Below are 11203 nucleotides of genomic sequence, written 5' to 3' on the forward strand. Positions count from 1 at the left end.
CTTTTGACCAACTGACAAAGTTTTTAAACGACCAGGACTTTCAGCCGATTTCTCTCTTCTAGCAGCCGCTGATGCAATATTTTGCAGAGCCAGGTTGACAACTTCAGAAAGCCGCAGTTTCTGTGTAGGCGGAAAAGGAACGAGTTCAGAAATGCGATCTGTCGGTGATTTATTTTTTAATATCAATATAGGTGGTAAAGTAGTTGAATCATTAGAGAGTTCATTCAGAATGCTCTGAAAAATATGAAGATACTGATCCCATGTTCTGTGATTATGATGACAATAAAAATGACACAATTTATTGATTTCCTTCATCCATATTTCTGAAGCGTTAGATTGAGGGTGAAAAAGTGAAATGAAAATTGGTTTAACCTTATGACCCCGTAGAGTACGAAGCCAAATTTTGGAGCGAAACTGTGATCCATTATCTGATATAAATTTATCAACATGACCCACTTCTTTAAGAGAATGTTTGATGAAAGCATTAGATACTGAACGAGCTGTCACTTTGCGTAAACGTGTAAAACATGCATGTTTTGTTGTCAATTCCACTGCTACCAAAATGTACGCAAAATCGTTAGTAGAACGAACCACTGGACCGAACAAATCGACTGCAGCCATCTCCTTTAATTTCGCTGGAATGATAGGAAACAACGGTGCTCTGCGGGAAATTGTTGGTGGCTTAGCCTTTTGACATAATTTGCATTTGGCAAGAACAAATCGAATACGTTTTTCCATATTACTGAAGTAGCAATTTTCTCGTAATTTACGAGAGCATGTCCTGGGTCCAAAGTGTGCATAACTGAAATGTGTATACCAAATCAATTTATTAACCCACTCATCAGGAATTCAAACTAACCAGAGTTGTCCACCGATTTTCGTTTAAAAGGAATATCATTGCGAACTAAATAATACTGTCTAATCGCCACGCTTTCCTTTCTCCTCCACTTCTCCTCAATGTCCTTCGAGATTGGATCCTTGTTTTGCTCCTTAGCGATGTCCTGGAGTGAAGACGAAATAAAACTTTCAAACACAACACTTTGAATATACATCAAACAATAATTGTTTTCTTTGCAGTCCTCATCAGCACTTTGTTTCAAACCCATAGGTGCACGTGATAAAGCATCAGCAATAATATTAGAAGAACCCTGGATGTAAACAATACTAAAATCAAATTGCTGTAGATACAGCGCCCATCGTGACAATCTTCCATGTGTTAATTTTGTTGACATAAGAAATTCCAGAGCTCGATCATCGGTGTAAAACTTAGTATGTCTGCCATACAAAAAGATGCGAAATTTTGTGAAAGCCCAAACAACAGCCAAAGCTTCAAGTTCCGTAATCGAATAATTCTTTTCTGATTTAAGGAGAACACGACTTCCAAATGCAGTAGTTTTCTGTACTACAACGCCGTTTTCTTCTGTCTCTTGAAATAAGTGTGCACCTAGGCCTTTGTATGATGAGTCCGTCCCAAACAAAAATCTTTAGATAAATCCGGATGTGAAAGACGTGGAGCAGCAACTAAAGCATCACGAAGTTGTTCAAATTCTAATTGAGCTTCCTCATCCCAAAACCAATTAGAATTCTTTCCAGATAGTTCACATAAACGAGGTGCGGCCAAATTGTCCAATCTAACAAAGCGTCTAAGAAAATTACAGACACCAAGGAAACTACGAACATCACGTTTTGTAGTAGGAACAGCATAATTACGAATAGCGTCTAGTTTCTCTGGATCAAGAAGAATACCTTCTGTAGAAAAAATATGACCAAGAAATTTCACCTGAGAACGATCAAATTCAGATTTTTCCAAGTTCACTGTAATGCCAACTCTTGCAAAGGGACGTAATAATAAATCCAAAATTCTGTTATGCTCACTCCAAGAACGTTTAGCAATAAGAATATCGTCAACATATGAAGTAATATTGTTACGAAGATAAACAGGTAAAATTTCGTGTAAACCACGATTGAATGCTGCTGAAGATACAATAAGTCCAAACGGTAATTTCCGAAATTGATAACAGTTACCAAAGGCAAAAAACGCGGTGTATTTACTACAATCAGGGTGGAGTTCTATTTGCCAAATACTTGCGCGCATATCAATTGTGGATAAAACTTTAATTCCATGTAAATGTTGAAGAAGTTAATCTAAATTTTGTGGACGGTCAGTTTCAGGAATGATGATATTATTGCCTGCCGAGGTGGCCGAGCGGTTCTAGACACTTCAGTCTGGGGCCGCGCGACTCCTACGGTCGCAGGTTCGAATCCTGCTTCGGGCATGGATGTGTGTGATGTCCTTAGGTTAGTTAGGTTTAAGTAGTTCTCAGTTCTAGTGGACTGATGACCTCAGATGTTAAGTCCCATAGTGCTCAGAGCCATTTGAACCATTTGATGATACTATTTATCTGTCTGGAATCCAGAACCAAACGAATTGACCCATCCTTTTTAAGAACGACATGTAATGGGCTGGTATAAGGACTGACTGCTGCCTCAGTTATGCCTTGATCTAACATGTATTGAAGTTCACTCTTAACCTTGTCTCTATAAGCCAAAGGAATGGCGTACGTTTTGCCCCGAAATGGTGTGTGTTCTTTTACTTTAAATAAATATTGTAAGCCCTTTATAGTTCCTGTGTGATGACTAAATACTGTAGCATGTGAAGTCAAAATTTGGTGCAATTCTTCTCTTGCAACGTCATCTGTCACTTCAGCTTTGTTAACCTTTCATTAATTAATTCTTCACTATTAACCATATCATCCATCGCGTCTCTGTATCTAATCTCGTTGTCATGAATAAACACATTGTCGTCATAATACTCAGCGAAAACATCAGTAGTAAGAAACCTTAAACAATTTGTGTCTGATTCAGATTTCGTTACATTCTCGAAAAATTTCAAACATCTCGGCATTCCGGCAACAGTCAGGTTCACACTTCCTTCCTTAAAGTTTAAAATTTCCTTATATGTGCTAAGAAACTCCAAACCTAATATAATTTGTGTACTGAGTAATGGAACAATCATAAAATTAGCAGAAAATTCATATCCTTGACAAATGAAATTTAAGTTGGTGTGTTGTTTGACTTCCACACTTTTTTCCAGGAATAGCTCCTCTAGTTGTAGTTTTAGAAACAGGTAACACAGGACAAGCAATAGTTCTTACACATACACGAAAAACTGATTCACTAATAACATTCAATGGACTCCCAGAATCTATAACTGCAGTGAACTTATTCTTACTCACGCATACTTCAATAACAGGATGTAAAAATGCGTCTACATTATTTTCCTTTTCGTCTAGCAAAATATCTCTCATGTCTTCCAAGCGTACGTAGTGTTAAGTTGTAGTGTCATTACTTACTGGACCGTCTATATTGCTGCCAGAAGCCGAAGCTACAAGTCATTGTCGATTGTTTGCGTCACGTCTTTGATTATTCGCGTCATTTCGCGGATCAATTTCTACGATTTGCAGTTGTCTCTCTGAATTTCTGTCACGTGGAGGATGCCAATTATGTCCCTCCTGTCTGTTACATGTAAATTTTGGTTGTGTCTGTTATTAAAATTTCTGTTTTCCTGGCTATCTGAATGACTACTTCTTGTATAATTTCGACTGTCACTTCTGAAATTATTGTTAGGTCTACTAACCTGGTTATTTCTGTAGTAAGAATTTCTATTATTGCATGAATAATTTCTGTCTTGATGATGCCGATTACTGTTTCCGTATGATTGATCATTCCGGTAAGAATTTCTTTTATTATACTTGTCTATGTAATTATTGTCATAAGGCTGGTATCTAATGTCCTGTCTGTTTCGTGTGACATATTCAAAATTACCGCTATAACGTCCGTTCCGATCATTATACCTTTTCTATGAAAGTCTATTGTGATTACTGTTACTGAAAAAAATTACAAGAAGTTCCGTTTTCGTTGTCATACACAGGTTCTTGTAGCAAAGTCTTAAAAGTTTCAATGTCATCTTTACATCTTCCGGCTAAAGCAATGTATCTTATCGGTTGTGGCCGCTTAGTTAAGCAAATGCGAATTAATTCAGTCTGGCTATAAGGGTTGGAAAGGAATTGATTCTTTCGAATCATGTCTTCAAAGTATTCTGCCGGCGTGTGGAACACAGACTGTTTAAAATTACGCTGCATAATAAGACTATGTTTGATTCTGTCTCGAGTGTTTTCGGACCAATATGCCGATAGAAATGCATGATAAAATTCATTTACGTTATCACAATCTCTCATAAGTGCGCGCATACGCGCCGCCAGTTCGTTTTCTAAATATTCACACATACATTCCAGTTTGTGACTTAGTGTCCAGTTTGTGACTTTGGCGGAAGTGCGTACATAAATTGATCTAACCATGAACATGGATGTATGTCATTATTAGAATTGCGAAAGATCTTAAATTTCCGAACAGTTAAAAAGTGTTTATTGTCAAAGTGTTCACCTCGTGGCGACAAAGACTAACCGCATCTGTCCCAGTCCGAATGTCGATTATTGTCAAGTTCGCGCGCCTGGCGCTCTCTTGTTGCATCTCGTAAGTGTAATAAACTATTTTCTTCAAAACCCCCCGCTATCGTCGATTCTAAATTTCTTCTACTCTCTTTTCTCACGATTTCGCTTTCAATTTGCTTAACTTGCTTTCGTAAAGCCTGAAATTCCCTTTTAACCTACATGTATCTGGCTCGGTTCTTTCTCAAAACGACAAAATATTTTAAACACCATTTACAATGAACTAATTGAAAAACCAGAAATACTATAATTGCACATAGAAACCAGAATTACAAGTCTAATACATGAAAACGAGCCAGATGCTTTGTTGACTGTACCTGTGACCAAGAGGCATTGTCATTTAAGAAAACTGTAATACCTTTTTACCTCAGTACATACTGACGAAAATTTTCCATTACACCAGCATCATAAATCAAAAGCCCATCTCCTTTTCAAATACACTGTGATAATTGCAACATCTTCCAGCTATACATTACACCAATCGAACAGCGTCTACTCTCTCGCCCAACAGAACAACAACTGCACTCGACATCCTATGAACTACTACTGCTCCAGTGGAGGCGGCGGAATAATAATCTTTGGCGCAATCTCTGGCGCTGTGACACAGTGAAGCCACCTTTCAAAATGGTAAAATTTTCCAGCTCTTATTGCTTTTCCCACAAGCGCATCTTCGTTTGAAAAGCTTTTAGATGGCTGTATAATTCGTGAATTAACTGCCCTTGTTTCTGGAGTTTGTAATTTGAGTCATTTAAATGAGCTCTCATATGAGCCAAACAAAATAAGCCTGTGACGCCTAAATACGTTGTAGATGAAATTGCAAGCGAACAGAGTCACTTGGTAATTAGGCTACCGCCTTATGACTGCCGTTTTAATTTAATTGAATTGGTTTGCAGTGAAGTCAAGGCGTACATTATAAGTAACAATAATACTTTTACTCTAACAGAAGTGGAAAGACTGCTACGTGAATATCTTGCTGCTGTAGACGCTACCTCATTGAGGAAAAAAGTGGACCATGTTGCTAAACTCATAACAGAAGCACAGATTATAGACGGCATTATAAATGGAAACGAACAATTAATGATTTCTCTTAATGATGATGAGGATCTACATGTACATCTACAACTACATGACTACTCTGCAAATCACATTTAAGTGCTTGGCAGAGGGTTCATCGAACCACAATCATACTATCTCCACCATTCCACTCCCGAACAGCGCGCGAGAAAAACGAACTCCTAAACCTTTCTGTTCGAGTTCTGATTTCTCTTATCTTATTTTGATGTTAATTCCTACCTATGTAGGTTGGGCTCAACAAAATATATTCGCATTCGGAAGAGAAAGTTTGAAATTTCGTAAATAGATCTCGCCGCGACGAAAAACGTCTTTGCTTTAATGACTTCCATCCCAACTCGCGTATCATATCTGTCACACTCTCTCCCCTATTACGTGATAATACAAAACGAGCTGCCCTTTTTTGCACCCTTTCGATGTCCTCCGTCAATCCCACCTGGTAAGGATCCCACACCGCGCAGCAATATTCTAACAGAGGACGAACGAGTGTAGTGTAAGCTGTCTCTTTAGTGGACTTGTTGCATCTTCTAAGTGTCCTGCCAATGAAACGCAACCTTTGGCTCGCCTTCCCCACAATATTATCTATGAGGTCTTTGTAACTGAAGTTGTTCGTGATTTTAACACCCAGGTAATTAGTTGAATTGACAGCCTTGAGAATTGTACTATTTATCGAGTAATCGAATTCCAACGGAATTCTTTTGGAACTCATGTGGATTACCTCACACTTTTCGCTATTTAGCGCCAACTGCCACCTGCCACACCATATAGCAATCTTTTCTAAATCGCTTTGCAACTGATACTGGTCTTCAGATGACCTTACTAGACGGTAAATTACAGCATCATCTGCGACCAACCTAAGAGAACTGCTCAGATTGTGACCCAGGCCATTTATATAGACCAGGAACAGCAGAGGTCCCAGGACGCTTCCCTGGGGAACACCTGATATCACTTCAGTTTTACTCGATGATTTGCCTTCTATTACTGCGAACTTCGACTTTCCTGACAGGAAATCACGAATCCAGCCGCACAACTGAGACGATAACCCATAGGCGCGCAGCTTGATTAAAAGTCGCTTGTGAGGAACGGTGTCTAAAGCTTTCCGGAGATCCAGAAATACAGAATCAACCTGAGATCCCCTGTCGATAGCGGCCATTACTTCGTGCGAATACAGAGCTAGACGCGTTGCACGAAAACGATGATTTCTGAAACCATGCTGATTACGTATCAATAGATCGTTCCCTTTGAGGTGATTCACAATGTTTGAATACAGTAGATGCTCCAAAACCCTACTGCCAACCGACGTCAATGATATAGGTCTGTAGTTAGATGGATTACTCCTACTACCCTTCTTAAACACTGGTGTGACGTGCGCAATTTTCCAATCTGTAGGTACAGATCTATCGGTGAGCGAGTGGTTGTATATGATTGCTAAGTAGGGAGCTATTGTATCAGCGTAATCTGAAAGGAACCTAATCGGTATACAATATGGACCTGAAGATTTGCCCGTATCAAGCGATTTGAGTTGCTTCGCAACCCCTAAGGTATCTACTTCTAAGAAACTTACGCTAGCAGCTGTTCGTGTTTCAAATTCTGGAATATTCCATTCGTCTACCCTGGTGAAGGAATTTCGGAAAACTGCGTTCTATAACTCCGCTCTAGCGGCACAGTCGTCGGTAACAGTACCATCGGCACTGCGCTGCGAACGTATTGACTGCGTCTTGCCCCTTGTGTGCTTTACATACGACTAGAATTTCTTCGGATGTTCTGCCAAGTTTCGAGACAATGTCTCGTTGTGGAACCTATTAAAGGCATCTCGCATTGAAGTCCGTGCCAAACTTCGCGCGTCTGTAAATTTTAGCCAATCTTCGGTTTTTCGCGTTCTTCTGAACTTCGCATGCTTTTTCCGTTGCCTCTGCAACACCGTTCAGACTTGTTTTGTGTACCATGGGGGATCAGTTCCATCTCTTACCAATTGATGAGGTATGAATCTCTCAATTGCTGTTGCTACTATATCTTTGAATTTGAGCCACATCTCGTCGACATTTGCATAGTTAGTTCGGAAGGAATGGAGACTGTCTCTTAGGAAGGCTTCTACTGACACTTTATCCGCTTTTTTAAAAAAAATATTGTTTTGCGTTTGTTTCTGGTGGATTTGGAAGAAACGGTATTGAGCCTAGCTACAACAACCTTGTGGTCACTAATTCTTGTATCAGTCATGATGCTGTCTATTAGCTCTGGATTGTTTGTGGCTAAGAGGTTAAGTGTGTTTTCGCAACCATTTACAATTAGCGTGGGTTCGTGGACTAACTGCTCGAAATAATTTTCGGAGAAAGCATTTAGGACAATCTCGGAAGATGTTTTCTGCCTACCACCGGTTTTGAACAAGTATTTTTGACAACATATCGAGATAAGGTTGAAGTCCCCACCAACTATAACCGTGTGAGTGGGGTATTTATTTGTTACGAGACTCAAATTTTCTCTGAACTGTTCAGCAACTTTATCATCGGAGTCTGGGGGTCGGTAGAAGGAGCCAATTATTAACTTAGTTCGGCTGTTGAGTATATCCTCCACCCATACCAATTCGCACTGAGTATTTACTTCCACTTCACTACAAGATAAACCCCTACTGACAGACACAAACACTCCACCACGAATTCTGCCTAATCTATCTTTCCTGAACACCGTCTGAGAGTTCGTAAAAAATTTCTGCAGAACTTATTTCAGGCTTTAGCCAGCTTTCTGTACCTATAACGATTTCTGCTTGTGTGCTTTGTATTAGCGCTTTTAGCTCAGGGACTTTCCCAGCTCAACTACAACAATTTACAACTACAATTCCGACTGTCCCTTGATCCAAGCACGTCCTGTATTTGCCATGCATCCTTTGAGATTGCAGCCCACCCTGTACTTTCCCGAGGCCTTCTAACCTAAAAAACCGCCCAGTCCACGTCACACAGCCTCCGCTACCCGTGTAGCCGCCAGCTGAGCGTAGTGAACTCCTGACCTATTCAGCGGAACCCGAAACCCCACCACCCTATGGCGCAAGTCAAGGAATCTGCAGCCAACACGGTCGCAAAACCGTCTGAGCCTCTGATTCAGACCCTCCACCCGGCTCTGCACCATAGGTCCGCAGTCGGTTCTGTCAACGATGCTGCAGATGGTGAGTTCAGCCTTCATCTCGTAGGCAGGACCGGCAGTCTTCACCAAATCAGATAGCCGCTGGAATCCAGAGAGAATTTCCACAGATCCAAAGCGACTCACGTCATCAGTGCCGACATGTGCCACCACCTGCAGCTGGCTGCACCCTGTGCTCTTCATGGCACCCGGAAGGACCCTTTCCACATCAGGAATGACTCCACCCGGAGTGCACACTGGATTTATACCCCTCCTTAGCCGCCATATCCCTAAGGGACCCGATTACGTGCCTATCATTGGAGCTCCCAACTATCAATAAGCCCACCCTCGGCGAATGTCCGGACCTTGAAGGCTGAGAATGATCCTCTGAAACAGGGCAGGCAGCTGCATCTGGCTCAGCCAGAGACAGTGCCTGAAACCTGTTTGTCTGACGCATCGGGGAGGCTTTCTGATCAGCCTCAGGGGACGTCTTTCGCTGCCTGCCACGCCTTGGAACGACCTCCCAATTAACCACAGGCGAGGGCTCAAGCCCCACTGCGGGCAGCAACCGAGGCAACCACAGCGGCAGACCGATCTGGGGACAGACGGGACGAGGTTGACATTCTCGTGATACCCACGTCCGGCTCCCCACAGTGGTGCCCATTGGCAACAGCCTTAAGCTGCGCGACCGAAGTCAGCGCCGCTTGCAGCTGTGAGCGAAGGGATGCCAACTCAGCCCTCATCCGAACACAGCAAACACATTCCCTGTCCATTCTAATCGACGTTGAACAACAGTTACTGAAACACGAGTCCGTGCCTAGATAATGCAAGGGAAACACGCGAAGAATGTATGAACTAACCTGTACAAATGCCTAACGACTGCGCTACAATCTGCCTGAATTTACGATTACAGTAATTAAAACTCGAAATTACCCCTCCTATACGAAACTCACGCGCAATTTAAGTTAGAATCTACGAAGTAAACACTAAAGCGCAATGCTACAACTCTCAAATACAATAATACGCCCGAAATTTATGAATTAAACAATGCAAGTACCCAAAAACACGCAAAGACATTAAGAATTAAACTATGTAACAAATAAGTGAGCTAGGAGTGTACTACTTGCTGCTGGCAGCTGCTTATCCAACGGCGGCAGGGAGCACATGATGATGATGACGAAGACAACGGTTTTGGCGCCGATTCCGATGATAGTGGAGAACTTGATGGAATTGCGCCGTTGGCATTGTAAATTGGTGAGTGTAAAGTTATACAGAATTAATTCTTTCTCTCAGCAATCGAGTAGGCTATGCATGTTTTGCTTTATTTCTTTCTATGAGTGTGGATAGCGTGTTCTCTGGTATGCTTACGTTTACATTATTATACGACGTTTTACGTGCAGCTATTACGGTAACAATTTGGAACGACTTTTCACAGATATTGTCATTAACTTCGGGTGTTTTTATTTTCCGGTTTCATATAATATCAAATGCTTAGTCTCCGTCGTCGTTCTCTCCATTGTTAGAAGAACGTACTTTGTTGCAGTTAACCTATAAACTTTGATTGTAGCTTACATTTACAAAACGAATTTCGGAGTTGTTGCGTGTGCGGAGGCAGCTATTGCAACCTCGTAACCGCAGTGTAGCCAACCATACACTGGCTGTCAAGTGACATGTTTCACCGGCCCGGGATTAAAAATACAGTATTGTCGTTCTTGAAATCAAGTTTAGAGATACACAGTTAAAGTTTTTTGTACTTATTTGCAAGATCCTTGAAGTTTTCAGCCAAGGGAAACGATCTTTCCTAAAGATTAATGTTTTATTTCGTTTGCTACTTTTCGGTGCTGCGTAATCACGTAAGATCTGCGGTTGCCGTAGAACACAACGCAAACTCTGTCATCGTTGTTCACTATAAATGTTCATAAAGCCCACTATGCATTGGCGTCCATGTTAATCATTTTCTTTACTGTCATTGACACATTACGTTGTTTGAAATTCTGCAGCGTTGCTACGTGCGCCGCTGTCAACTCGGCAATCAGGTCTGTTGCAGGCAGCTAAAGCCCGCGTCACCTAGGGCGGCGATCCCGCGCTTAGAGGTGTAGGGGAAAGGAAGCGGAGGGGGTGGGGCGGGAGGGAGGGATGAGAATTGCGCATATGATGCAGCAGAGAGCGTGGAAACAAAGTCCACGTTGCCGAACTGCATTACTGCGGATAACATTAAGGCTCTTTTGCATACGATACATAGTATTATACGTTGAAATCTATGAGGGGAATAATAAATATTAAAACCAATTTCCATCAATCGTCATGAGACAAATATTAATTCACGTCCACTGCTCCACAGATTTACTCTGAGTGACGTCGGGAGGCGAGAACAGCTGACACAACTTTGTGAAGACGTGAAGTACAATTTTTCTCAAAATGACATTGAAACTACTTGCAATAAGTACCATTTATAAGATTTGAGCGCCATTATAGATAAAAATTTAATACACAACAGAATGAACTTCAATCAA

Source organism: Schistocerca piceifrons, chromosome 5 (genome assembly GCF_021461385.2).
Source record: "Schistocerca piceifrons isolate TAMUIC-IGC-003096 chromosome 5, iqSchPice1.1, whole genome shotgun sequence".
Classification (NCBI taxonomy): domain Eukaryota; kingdom Metazoa; phylum Arthropoda; class Insecta; order Orthoptera; family Acrididae; genus Schistocerca; species Schistocerca piceifrons.